This window comes from Euprymna scolopes, chromosome 7, assembly GCF_053919585.1.
Source record: "Euprymna scolopes isolate OS-2025 chromosome 7, ASM5391958v1, whole genome shotgun sequence".
In the NCBI taxonomy this organism is placed as follows: domain Eukaryota; kingdom Metazoa; phylum Mollusca; class Cephalopoda; order Sepiida; family Sepiolidae; genus Euprymna; species Euprymna scolopes.
This window is the reverse complement of record NC_136488.1, coordinates 146,683,334-146,696,542: the sequence shown is the minus strand read 5'-3', so window position 1 is coordinate 146,696,542 and position 13,209 is coordinate 146,683,334. Positions and strand designations below refer to the sequence as shown.

Sequence of the window (13,209 nt, the reverse complement as noted above, 5' to 3'; positions counted from 1 at the left end):
TGAAAATCATCCAGCTCTCTTTCGTCGTCATCGTCGTATACTAAACTCTCTGACCCACTCCCTACAGTACCCAAATTTGCATTAATCTTACTTTTGTCTTAATTTTGGTGTTGGATGCATTCCAGGTTCAAATGCCAGTTTGTCTCTACAGTAGGTATATGCCAACCATGGACGCTTATTGCTGTGTCTCTCCACACCGTTATCACATTGACATAAACAGGTAACTCTCCAATAGAAAGGAAGGAAAGCTTTATAACAATCAATGACTTTTCACTGTAGCTGTTCATTTGAAACTAAAATCATAAAAATTAATCAATCGTCCCATAAGATGTATAGCAATAACATACGAATTCTCAAGAGTCTACGACAATTTTAAATTCCTGTACAAAAAAGTCTGGAAACTTATTAAAGACACCTTGTATATATTAGGTACAATATAATATTCAATTGAGAATGGGCTCTGTAATTCATACATTCTTCTCTGACTGCAACCTCTAAACATTAGCCAATGGTGTCAGTAAGCACATGCTCAAATCACTTATCCGTTTGTGTTTTCAAACTTTCAAGTTTTGATGGTCAGATATCTGACTTGATTTGGATCCAACCATATCTGTGCAGGTACCAAATTTCTAGAAATGTAAGCATTTTTTTTTTCCGTTTTTTTCGACATTCTTATCACTTTGTCCTCGCTGGGGATGGCACATCCTACTGGATGACAGACATTTGCCCACTATCTCATACATTCCAACTGCCTCTCTTCTTGCACTTGGTTCACAGGGTACATTCGCCAGGTAGTATTTTAAATTCTTTTTTCATACATCCGTTCATGTCTTCCAACATTCACACTTTGATGGTCAAATATCTATCTCCATTCGAGTCCAATCCTACCTCTATGTGACCAAATTTCTAGAAATGCTAGCACTTTTTTATAAACTTCTTTTCAGTTTTCTTATCATTTTGTTCTTGCTGGGGATGGTGTATCCTACCAGATAACAGACATTTTTTTCCACTATCTCATACATTCAAACTGATAGACCTCTTTAAGATTCTAGCCATCCCTTTAAGTGCAATTGTTTGTATCTCTCTTGCACTTGGTTCACCAGGTATATTCGCCAGGTAGTTTTTGAAACTCTTTTTCATGAGTCCGGTTGCTCTTATAATTACTGGAATGATGAGATAGCTTGTGCAGATTGAAGAAAAAAAGTGTGCCGGCATTAATCAAGAACAAAAAGACATATTCTCCCATTGCTGGTGTCGCACACAATTTCTAGCTTAGTGTTGAAACATGTAACTTCTTCAAATTTAATGAGGATGTGTTCGTTCTGGAAAACTTCTGTAGTTGTTTATCATTAAGCTGCTGTTCCATAAATACTGTAGTTTTAACACACAACTCCAACAAAACCGCACTAATCATCTAAGACATAGTCATTCATTCATTTTGTATGAATCACATGATCCCTTTGCTGGCATTAGTTTCCCTGATATCGTTCTGGTTAGAATTCTTTCTAGAAAGACATTGGGTACTTACAGAAGGGACAATGTGAAGGTTGCCAACATCCTAATAAAAAGTGACTCTATGGAATGAACTGGATTCGAACTTGGCACACCCAAGTTGTCAGTCTGTGCTGTTAATCACTTAGTCCCTGTCACTGCCTCTGAAGATACTATCTACATTTCAGGTGCATAGAAGCAGCAACGGTCAGCAAATGTTGTTTAAAAATATCAATTCCCGATTATACAAGACAAACAACATTTTTCATTTTCAGCCAATCATAAGTGTTAAAATATTCATCTCCACATTTTACAATATTTCGGGAGGCAAAATATTATAAACTCCAAACCCACCAGTGTTCTTTCTCTTCTTTTCCCATTTTTTTTTTTTTTGTTTTCAGACTCGTGCATCTGGATACATCTTTAAAAAAGAAAAAAAAAAAAAAACCCCTGAAAATACAAAAAACTATCACAAACAACTGAGCATGCAACGACAACACACATACTGCCTACTGAACTCACTTACACACAAGTTTACGTATATACTCTCACACTGATTAAACATAAGGAAGATTTTTGCTCTTTGTCTGCAAACTTTTACGATTCAAGACTTATATAGATTAGCTACCTACCAAAAACTGTATTCTTCGTCTCATGACTTATATAGATTGGCTGCTCATCAGAAACTCTTCCTAAATTAAAAATGGCTTTTAATTCAAAATTACCATATCATAAAACTAGGTACTTATCTAGTTTATGACTCAATCTCAGGCAACTTTGCATCAGCATCTTCTGTTATGTAAGCAGGCGGGAAATGCTGAAGCGATTATCCAATCAGCTGTCAGAAGACAAGTTTAAATGAAAGCGCGAAATTCATTAAATCAGGAAAACATTTCTTTATAATGAAAAAAAAAAAATGACTTTGAACACATCATGCCAACATGAAATCCCCCTCTGTTTCCATGTTACGAATGGCTTTCTAAATAGACAGCCATTCTTAACAGGAGGAACAGGGGTGAGACACTGTGTTTTGGATTAACTATCTGTCAATCTTTGCTTCAGTATCTTCCAACATCTTTTAGATAAAAACGGTAGTAAAAAATTAACATACCTTAAAATTGTAATAAGCTTTTTTTATTTGTGGTCATATGGATATTTTGAATTGATTCAATCTTGGTGAGAGAAGGAGAAGTGTGAGCCCTACCTATACAATAGCCTCAAAATGTAATTTTGATTTTGTCACATTTAAACTAAAAAAAGTAGAATCTCATTTTGGGGAGAGCGGGAGATGGGGGTCATTTAGTGAAGAGTGTTTATCTGCAATACCTTTCTTTTCATATTGAAAATATGGGCTGATATGTTTTAAAGGAGACAGGAATAGATTCATTAATGAAACAAAAGTCTTCTATCCTACACCATCCATGAATCGTTTGAAGTATGGCAAAATTCATATTTTCATTGTCTCATTAGAATAAGTTTTTCATATTTGTGACTGCAGTGAGATTTTTTAATTGTTTCGATCTAAGTGAGAGAAAGAAAAGGGCGAGCTCTACCTGCGGATAGATTTTGTCTTTCTTTTGATATTGCCTTTCCCTCTACAGTCTACATCAACTGAAATATATTTGTCAATAATACAATTCCGTGAGTTCAAAAGATTTTTATATTATAACAAAAAGAATACCCGTAGTAGTAGTAGTAGTAGTAGCAGCAGTAGTAGTCATCATCATCATCGTTAAGTTTGCAGGTTGAAACAAGTAACGTAGAAAGCAATACAAATGACGACTCAACAAACAAAGGTAGATCAAATAAGAAGTGTATTAGGAAAAGGTATATTTACAGGATATTTACATAATGGTGTCGAATAAGAGAGTCTTTGCTGGAGAAACATATCTGCTCTCGGCGGCCTTCGGTGGCTTCTGGTGAACACACCGACTCAGACTAACTGAGTCTTCCTACTTATATGTAATTACTATCCACATATGCAAATGAATGTGTGCCACCACAACAATCATCATCATCATCAACTATTTGTCTTTTATTTAAAAGTTTTAGCTATTTGCCTTTTATTAAAAATTCTAGCTATTTGGAAGATTTTATTAAAAGTTATAGCTGTCTGACATTTTTTATTAGAAGTTCTAGCTATTTGGCATTTGTTAAAATTCTATTTATTAAAAACTTCTAGCTATTTGGTATTTTTGATTTAAATTCTAGCTATTTGGCGCTTTCTTCTCGAAAGTTCTAGCTATTTATCTTTTTGGAAGATTTTATTAAAAGCATTTTCATGAGAAGTTCTAGCTATCTGGCATTTTTAAAATTTAAAGTTAAAAACAAAAAAGCGTGTAATTCTGCCTTTTCTGAATTACAAAAAAAAAAAAAAGAAGATGAATTCTGCTAAAAAGCAGAGAATTCACATTAATTGGATTAATGAATAAGATTTGCTAGCAGGACATCATTAATAAAAGCACATTCAAAATCCAAACCATATAAAACGTTATCAATATTTGGAAAGTTTAGCAGAGCAAGCATAAAAATTTGAACAGATCAAAAGAGAGTTAGTTATAGCAATTTTGAAAATACCTGCGAGTTCAACAGATAACTAGCAATATGCTCGGGGAAAAATTGATTTGCATTACACGAGGGTCGTTCCAAAAGTAAGGCCTCCTATTTTTAACTCAAAAAGTTGAAGAACTACAAAGAAGTGAGTGGTACCATTTTCTACATAGTCAGCACCATTCTCAATGCACTTTTGCCAGCATTTAATGTTCAGAGTACATTTTTTTTACTCTTCATGATGTTGTCTACTTTGGAAAAGGGCTGCCATCCTTCCCTCATTTCAGTAATTATAGGCGCAACCGGACTCATGAAAAGAATTTAAAAAACTACTTGTTGAATATATTCAGTGAATCAAGTGTAAGAGAAATACAAACAATTGCACTCAAAGGAACGGTTAGAATCTTAAAAGATCTCTTGGTTGGAGTGACTAAAATTGTGGGTGATTGCCTCGCATCCAGTCGGATGCCCCATCCCCATGAAGAACAAAATTATAAAAAAATTAAAACAGAAGAGAAACACACAAACACACACACGCACACAAAAATATCTCTTTCTATATATATCCATATATATCCCTCTCTCTCTTGATTATATATATATATATATATATATATATATATATATATATATTATATATATATATTATATATATATACACACACACATATATATATATACATATATATATATATACATATATATATATGTATATATATGTGTGTGTGTATATATATAATATATATATATAATATATATATATATATAATATATATATATATATATATATATATATATATATATATATATATATATATATATATATATATATATATATATATAAAATAAAACTTGTGCAAATGGAAATTCAATTAACTTTCTTGAAGTTTTACATTTGGATTTTACCGTCACTGGATTATTTATCTTCCACCAGACTATCCATTCATATGTAATCACCTTTTTCTTCACCATATTCCCTCTGCTTCACTTTTTTTGTTATCAAGTAAGATCTTTGACTTACTTGTTGTTTCATCAAATACTTTTGCATGCAAAATCCGATCCCGCATTTTGCTAATTCCTACCCTCTGATGAGAAGGAAAGTATTTCTTCGAAACTCCGTGGATTAAGGACTATCCATTTATCTAGTGTTTCCTTTTCAGATTAAATATGTTTTTAACTCATTTCAAAGTGTATTTTAACATATTTTATTAACTGTTTGCTCATATATATATATACAGGGTGTCCACAAAGTCTGGCTGCATAATCTACACGGTGCCCACAAAGTCTGGCTGCATAATGTAGTCAGACTTTGTGGACACCCTGTATATATACATATGTATATATATATATATATATATATATATATATATATATATATATATATATATATAAAGGTATAGATATAGATAGAAGGGGGAGATAGATAGATAGATAGATAGATAGATAGATATTTGTATATACATATGTGTGTGATATATATATATATATATATATATATCACACACACACATATGTATATACAAATATCTATCTATCTATCTATCTATCTATCTCCCCCTTCTATCTATATCTATACCTTATATATATATATATATATATATATATATATATATATATATATATATATATATATATATATATGACAAAAATCTATATTCCAAATTACAAGCTGTTGTCCATCTTACGATTAATTTCCTTAAGCATGTTAGAATGTTCAATTCTTGACAGCACCTGTTTCATAGTGCAGAATCATTAATGTAATTATTATGTCAATTTTTGAATTTATTCTGTCCTTAACTCATCAGAAGAAAAGGAACTCATCAAGAAAATAAAGGAATATGGACATGATTACAAAATCCGAAAAAAGTTGTGTTTTCTTTTAGTTATACCATCATTTGTATATGCTCTGTAGTTACATCGAGCTTCATAAATTAAAGGATTGGTATAAAATAAAAGGTGGAATATAATTGAATAATTGAATAGCATATTTTCCTATAAATACACACACATATATGTTGCAGGATTCGAATCTATCGACTGGTGTCAATGGTGACACCCAGCACTGATGATTCCCAACAGGATGAAACACTAGTGTCTGTAGGTATTTAAAAATCATTATAGTAAATAATGATGTCAGCTCTTTTAAGAAACTCATTTCTTATCGTTGAGCACTTTCAGCTGAAATATAAAGTCGGTCAATTTAGCTCATATGGTCAGATCATCATATAATGATTAGATCACTCTGACAGACGTTAAGAAAACATTTTAAAAAAATAAAATAAATGTTTAAATTTCAACAGTATTTCTTGCGGTTAACAGTAGCCAAATGGATTCGGTCCTTGCTAATGAAGCCAGAGATGGCTTCTGTTGCCGGGTTTGAATCTATGAACTGGTGTTAATTGTGACACCCTGCACTGGTGATTCCAGAAAGGATGAAACACTAGTGTCTGTAGGTATTTAATAATTATTATAGTAAATAATTATATATATATATATATATATATATATATATATATATATAGTAAGTTATAAAATGTATATGGCGATTAAGCTACACTGAATATTCCGTGCATAAGCCTGAAGAATTCTAAAGTGGATGAAACGCGGAATATTCAGTATAGCTTAATCGCCATATACATTTTATAACTTACTAACTAGCTCTACCTACGTATTGAGCACTTTTGAAGTAAATACTTAAAGCTTACGCATAAATCTATACTTTCGTATATTAATTTTATGTGAGTAAATTAAGTAGTTATATATATATATATATATAGAGAGAGAGAGAGATAGAGAGAGAGAGAGGGAGAGATTATATGTGAGTTATCATTTATCAAAACTTGAAGGCCACTCAAGGATAAGGGTTAATGAGTGTAAGTGGTCCATCTAAGCACAATTCACTGGTTGTTATCAACAATAAATCACTAATAACAGCTGTTATTGGAACACCAAGTGAGTAACAATCACAATGAAATGGAATAGAAATAATGTAAATTCAAGGACACTTGTTGTCACTTGGACTCTATAAAATATTACCAGGTTTTTATCAATGGAAACTCCTCGATAACAAAGGTCAAAATTGCTACCACTACTTTTTTCCCCTGCTCATTTTCATTTCAAATGAGGCATATTGCCACTTGAATACTATTTTGGATTGTGTCTAGCAGGGAACTGATGGGAGTTGAGCAGCGAGATGTCTGTTCACATTACATTTAAACATTTGCATTTTAGTACAGTCAGGAAGGCAGGAAACAGGGAGGGAATTGAAAAGTCCTGCTGTCCAATGGAAGAAACTATAAGAATAGAAGGCTTTCCGTCATCTAGGGATCTCAACAGTATAGGGGTGGGATTTTGCTGCTTGTCGGTAGTATGTGTGTCGAGGGGGCACAAGTGCTGCCAGTTCATCAGAGAACATTTCTATTAAGGTACTATTAATAATACCAATAACAAACACTTATGGATTCAAAATCAAATGGTAGAAAAGCACCAGATTACGAATAAAGATTATGCTTGGGATAACATATGTTATTATAAATACAAATTATCAATAAAGCCCCAAAACCGTTTCATAAAACCTTAATTTTGGACGACGTATATAATCGCAAATATTAGTTTTGTAACTAACTCAACAGTTTCTGGTCTAAGGGAGATAACTTACACAAACAACTTGTCTCTATCTTTGACTTATGTATCAACGACATTGTCTATGTGTGTGTGTGTGTGTGTGTGTGTGTGTGTGCGTGTGTGTGAGAGCTCGTTCCCTATCGACTCCGAAACGGCTGGGCCATTTTATTTTTTTTGTTTTTAAATTTTACACAAATATACTTTATATGTCCTGAAGTATTCACAGATAAGTCTTATATCACTATCGAAAATTAATAATTGAAAAATCAGATTAAAAAAACAACCATCCAATTTTCAGTAAACTTAACACCATTATAGAGCCTAATATCACAACTGTATTTGAGATGTTTTATCACTGTACAAGCAGAAGGGCCCAGCATATAAAATCAACAGTAGGTTATTTAATAAGATAGGGGAGAAGTTGAAATGAATGTTTCTGTTTAGATCACAATTGGACTCGGTATTCTGCAATTTAAACTTTAATTCAAGTTATTATATAAAACTATTTCTATAAAATGAACAGTAGGTTCTCTACAGTGCAATATAGACTATAATGTATTGTGGACTAAATCATTGTGAAAAGGTACGTGAAACTTCCTCCTGGTACACTACAGTGGGTCCCCAACTAGAGCAGACAATTAAAATGGGTAATTTTACCAGCTTTGATGACAATAAAAATATTAGAAGTGTGGAACATTCGTTGATCTTCATTCAATTCTGGGCAACGCTGGGTCTCCCTCTCTCTTCTATCTCCTCCGAAACTAAAAGTCGCAGAACAGCAACAGGTGCCTCAAATGATTGGATTTTTTACAGGCCGTTATTTTATGGGTCTTTAGCTGGCTAAAATAGTTTTATGGCGTCAAAAATGGGTCAAAATTGAAAATAATCGTCATACATTTCATACATCTTAGTTTATTTTTAATTTTTAATTTTTCATCAGTTCATATGCGTGTCACATTGATACAGTGGTAACGTCACCAGCTTTGAATGCTACAGTTTTGCTTTGGGTTTCGATTCTAGCTGATGGTACCCAAAGACTTTTTTTTTTTTACTTTTGAAATCATGACTATAATAATATATACGAGACCTGGACAAATTAAAATAGCATATTTAAGCATATTTTTGTCTTGCCAAAGACCCCCCCCCCATTAGTTTATATTTATATAGTTTATATAAAATAATGGAATTAGATTAGTCAGAGCTTCTCTGGGCATAATCTAAACAAATTGTTTTCTGGGTGCAGGACTTTTAATTGAATCAAATTCTTTCAAAAAGCTTCTATTTTTTTTTTACTTGTCAGTCACCACTTATTAAAGCCTTAAGGCCACTCGAGGATAAGGGTTAATGAATGTAAAGTGGTAGTATAGCAATCTTGTTAATGATGTAAATTGGATAGAATTTGATTATTTATGGGGACTGCTAACAAGAACTGGTTTACATTAGATTTGAAGACTACTATGTTGTATTTAACTGGAAAGCAGGCCAGCAGAACAGTGTTCCATAAGCAGGCAGCTCTGGGAAAGAAGCTTTGTTCATGGAATCTGCGTATAAATTTAGGCACAGATAGAGAGTGGGGAAAATCATACATAGTGGTTGTAGCTAGTCGAGTGTTTCTGTGAAAGTTTAGCAAAGGGCAGGGCATAGATTATAATCCAGTCGAGCACTTGCCATGAAAATAACAATAAAGCAGAGACATGTCCGCAATGTCTCTTCTGTGGGAAAGATGTTGCAGGGAAGAGAAAAGTGCATCACTTACTAGGTTTTGAAGCTAGTTTATAACTCTATCAAGGCTAGAAGGGTGCGACGAGCAGCTCCTGCCAAGATGTGGCAACACTACTCCATTTTAAGGCATACCTGGCTCTTATTTTTGAAATTTTGAAGCTAGTTCTCAAGATTCTATTTTTTTAACAGTTTACAAGGTGGAAACCTATATCTTTCAGCCGCCCAAAGGGAAAAAAGCCTTGATTTGGCCGGGACACCTGGTTTTTATGAGGTCGGCTATTTCTACTTTTTGGCAAATATTATTAAAAGTTTTTTTAGAGACCGTACAGTTTTACAAACTAACCCCCATCCCTTGCCCACAAAATTTTCTTTTCTCCATTCACCCCCATTTATAGGGCAAGGTTCCAATTAAACAATTATGGATATATGTTCTCTTTCACTTTATTTACTTTTTAAAATTTTTTTTATAGTTCTTTCCGGAAGTTTATCTAGTTTAATTTTTTTGTTATTTATTTCTAACTTCGGCCATAGTTTAAAATACTGATTTCTCCCTCTGATTCTAATCGACAGGTGGTCGAAATAAAATGGCGTCTCCAGTTTCGGCGATAAAGTGTAGAAGCACCTTTTATTCTTATAGTTTACAACTTAATTTTTAGTATTCAAACAATTCTAATTTTTATCGTGTATTTGTATATCTGAGCCAAATGTTCGTACGTACGTGTTGTTGTTATTATTACAACAACAACAATAATATATATATATATATATATATATATATATATATATATATATATATATATATATATATATATATTAAATAAACCTGCTGGATTGCATTCAGGCTCTTACTATTTTACACATGGGTACTTATGCAGAATACGTACCATGTTGAAATACTAACGTCATTATTTAGTGACCCACTCTTAACATGAGAGGCACCTAACAATTAATTAAACAATACCTACCGAATACAGCATAAGTTTATGTTTAAGGAATGAATAAAGGATTTTTACTTTCAATTCGCCAGTTTAAATGCTTCAAAGTTCATTTAGATTTTTCTGAAATGTACGTTGATAACATATTATTGGTAAGGTTTTTGGATTGCTGCCATAGTTTGCACAGGTTTTCACAGTACACACAGATACTTATGCAGAATGTGGACCGTCCTGAAATACTAACGTTCTTATTTACTGATCCATTCTTAACATTGGACGCACCAAACAATTAATTAAACAATACCTACCGTATACAGTATAAGTTTACTTGAACATATGTAAAATATGGTACGGTCTGTATTCTGCATGTTGAGATATAACATCTACACCAACGCAATGAACTCTATATCAGTCATGGTTGCCATTCACCAACACTTGACTGTGACAAAGAGTTGTTAAGGCAGCCAGTGCCCACAAGTAACTGCCTGAATACAGTGATACTTCACAGTGCCCGCCAGTGACATCAACTGATAATAACCACCTAAAAAGATCACTATCCTTTTATTAGCGCAGATAATAGTCATAACTGCTGCTAGATGACAGTACCCGCCACTGGATGACAGTGATCAATACTGGCAGCAATGCACTGACAGTGACAGTTGTACAGGCAAGTAACGACCTAAAACAACACTAATCGGCAACAACGTTGACAGCCAGTTGATTCCACTAAGGGCAAAGGCAAGACAGTGGAATACAGATGGTTTTCATTTTGGCCGAAATTGACTACCATTAGCAACTGCCGCCATTTATCTGTGTTAATATTTATTTAACTGTTTATCAATAGTCAGTAATATATATAGCTCGTATATGATAATGGACTAGATACTCAAAGATTATTTCGTTTTCGGGAGAGAGGAGGCAGAGTCACAATAGCTGTTCTGGCTTTATGTTATATTTCCACCGGGCAGCGCCAGTACAGAGGCCCTGCTAGTCACTTTTTTTGTTTGTTTGTTTGTTTACTTGCCTCCCCATGAGAGTAGAGTTAGACACAATGTCGGTTTTTAATGTAGGGGGGGGGACCAACTCTCCAAAAGGGGGCACTTTGATCAGTAACAAAAATAAAAAAAATGTATCAGTCATGAAGGATTTCTTCCCCACTAACTGAGACCAAAAAAGTGAAAATAGTTAAGAGCAGCATCAGAACAGATACTACACTTTTACTTATATATTTTTTATTTACTCTGGAAAGTTTACAACAAAACAGCAATAAACAAAAAAGCAGATGCAGCAGGAGCAACAGATACTACACTTTAACACTTGTGAAAAATTAATCTCACGAACTCAATACTCCCTGGCTGAGGCAAAATTCTCCAATTACAAAACCATACCTTTAAACTCAAATTTTATTCAGTTATAACATCAAAGAAAGGTTGTTGATCCATGGTCCTTGCAAAACGGTGGGTCAGTTTTGCCTCCCAATTGGGAGCTAGTAGTTAACTCCTTTTGTTGGAGTGGTAATGTGGATTTCCTTTGAAAAGGTCCATGGTATTCATGGTGTTCTCGGCAAGAGTCTTGGTGCCTTTAATTAGACATAAATCGAGTCCCTTGGGACCCCAATTGAATTGAGAAAAGTTCGTTAAGCGTTTAAATTATGCCTTCCTCTAATTGGGATATATTCGACACAATATAAAAGTGCCTCTGCTTGTAGAGATTTCAAGTCCTTTTTCACCAAGCATTTAGGTGAAATAAACATGAAATTGTTACGGCTCCATTCGCAATAAGGTATTCAACTCAGAGCCGAGTTTTGTGAGTCTCTCTTGGCGGGAGGTTTTTGTAGACTGAAAAAAAAAAAAAAAAAAAAAGGATGTTTACAAAAAAAAAAAAAGACGCCAAGTAATTATCTTGGCCCATATAAATTACCCAATCACAGGCTGTCTACAAGAAATATGCATAGGCGCCTTAAAACATTGAAAATGGTATTGTAACTGGAATTTCTCATCCACTGGCCCGAAGGCCAGGAATGCTTCTTTTTTGCCACTTACTTATATTTTGAACTTTCATTTATATGCTTTTTTTTTTTTATTATTATTATTTTAAAAATTTTCCTTTTTATGATAACAATGACGAAAAATATTGTATTGGCCAATATGGGGCTCGAACCCACGACATTCGCGTTATTAGCACGACGCTCTAACCAACTGAGCTAATCGGCCTCCGCTTCATATGATGTGACACCGTAAATAAAAACATAGCAACCATATCTATAACAGCTGGAATTTTATAAACATTTTTGTTCATAAAATTGTTTTGTTTTTTAAATTTAATAATTAAACTATAAGATATAAAAAAAAGTTCGTCATATAAATTTCTTATCAAATTAACTCCGACTATCGGTATAGTATTGATACAAATTTTACGAACAAAACGAAAAGTAAATACGAAAAGAACTTAAAAGGGGGAAAAAGGGGTAATTTATAAAGATTGCGGCCATAAAAAAAACGCGAGATAAATCGGTTTTGTCATTAACTACCCTTTATGGTAATCTCCAAAAATACCGTTAGGGCTTACAACATGGCCGCCAGAAGAGTCACGTGATCCGGTTGATCCAAAACATGAATCGTGCAAATGGAAAACGCAGCCTTGAAGGCAAACTTTGACAAACAATCACAATTTGTTTGTATTTAATTTTTTGTTGATATAATGTTGTTATAAAAATAGGCAAACTTTGAGAAACAATCTTAGGTTGTTTTTAGTTAAAACAGTGTTTATAAAAAGTATTTTATTCAGAACAAACAAGTGGTGGTCGACTAGGTGTATCAGAATTTTAGGTGGAATTTTTGACACCCCCAACAAAAAACTGCGAATAAAATATATAAAACTCGTAATT

The 13,209-nt window shown here is 33.3% G+C and overlaps 1 non-coding gene across 1 annotated transcript; it reads right to left on the bottom strand.

The window, feature by feature from the left end:
• Positions 1 to 12,461: 12,461 nt before the first annotated feature.
• On the bottom strand, positions 12,462 to 12,535 carry Trnai-aau (transfer RNA isoleucine (anticodon AAU)). Its single transcript has one exon. It is a non-coding gene; the product is annotated as a tRNA-Ile (tRNA).
• Positions 12,536 to 13,209: the final 674 nt, after the last annotated feature.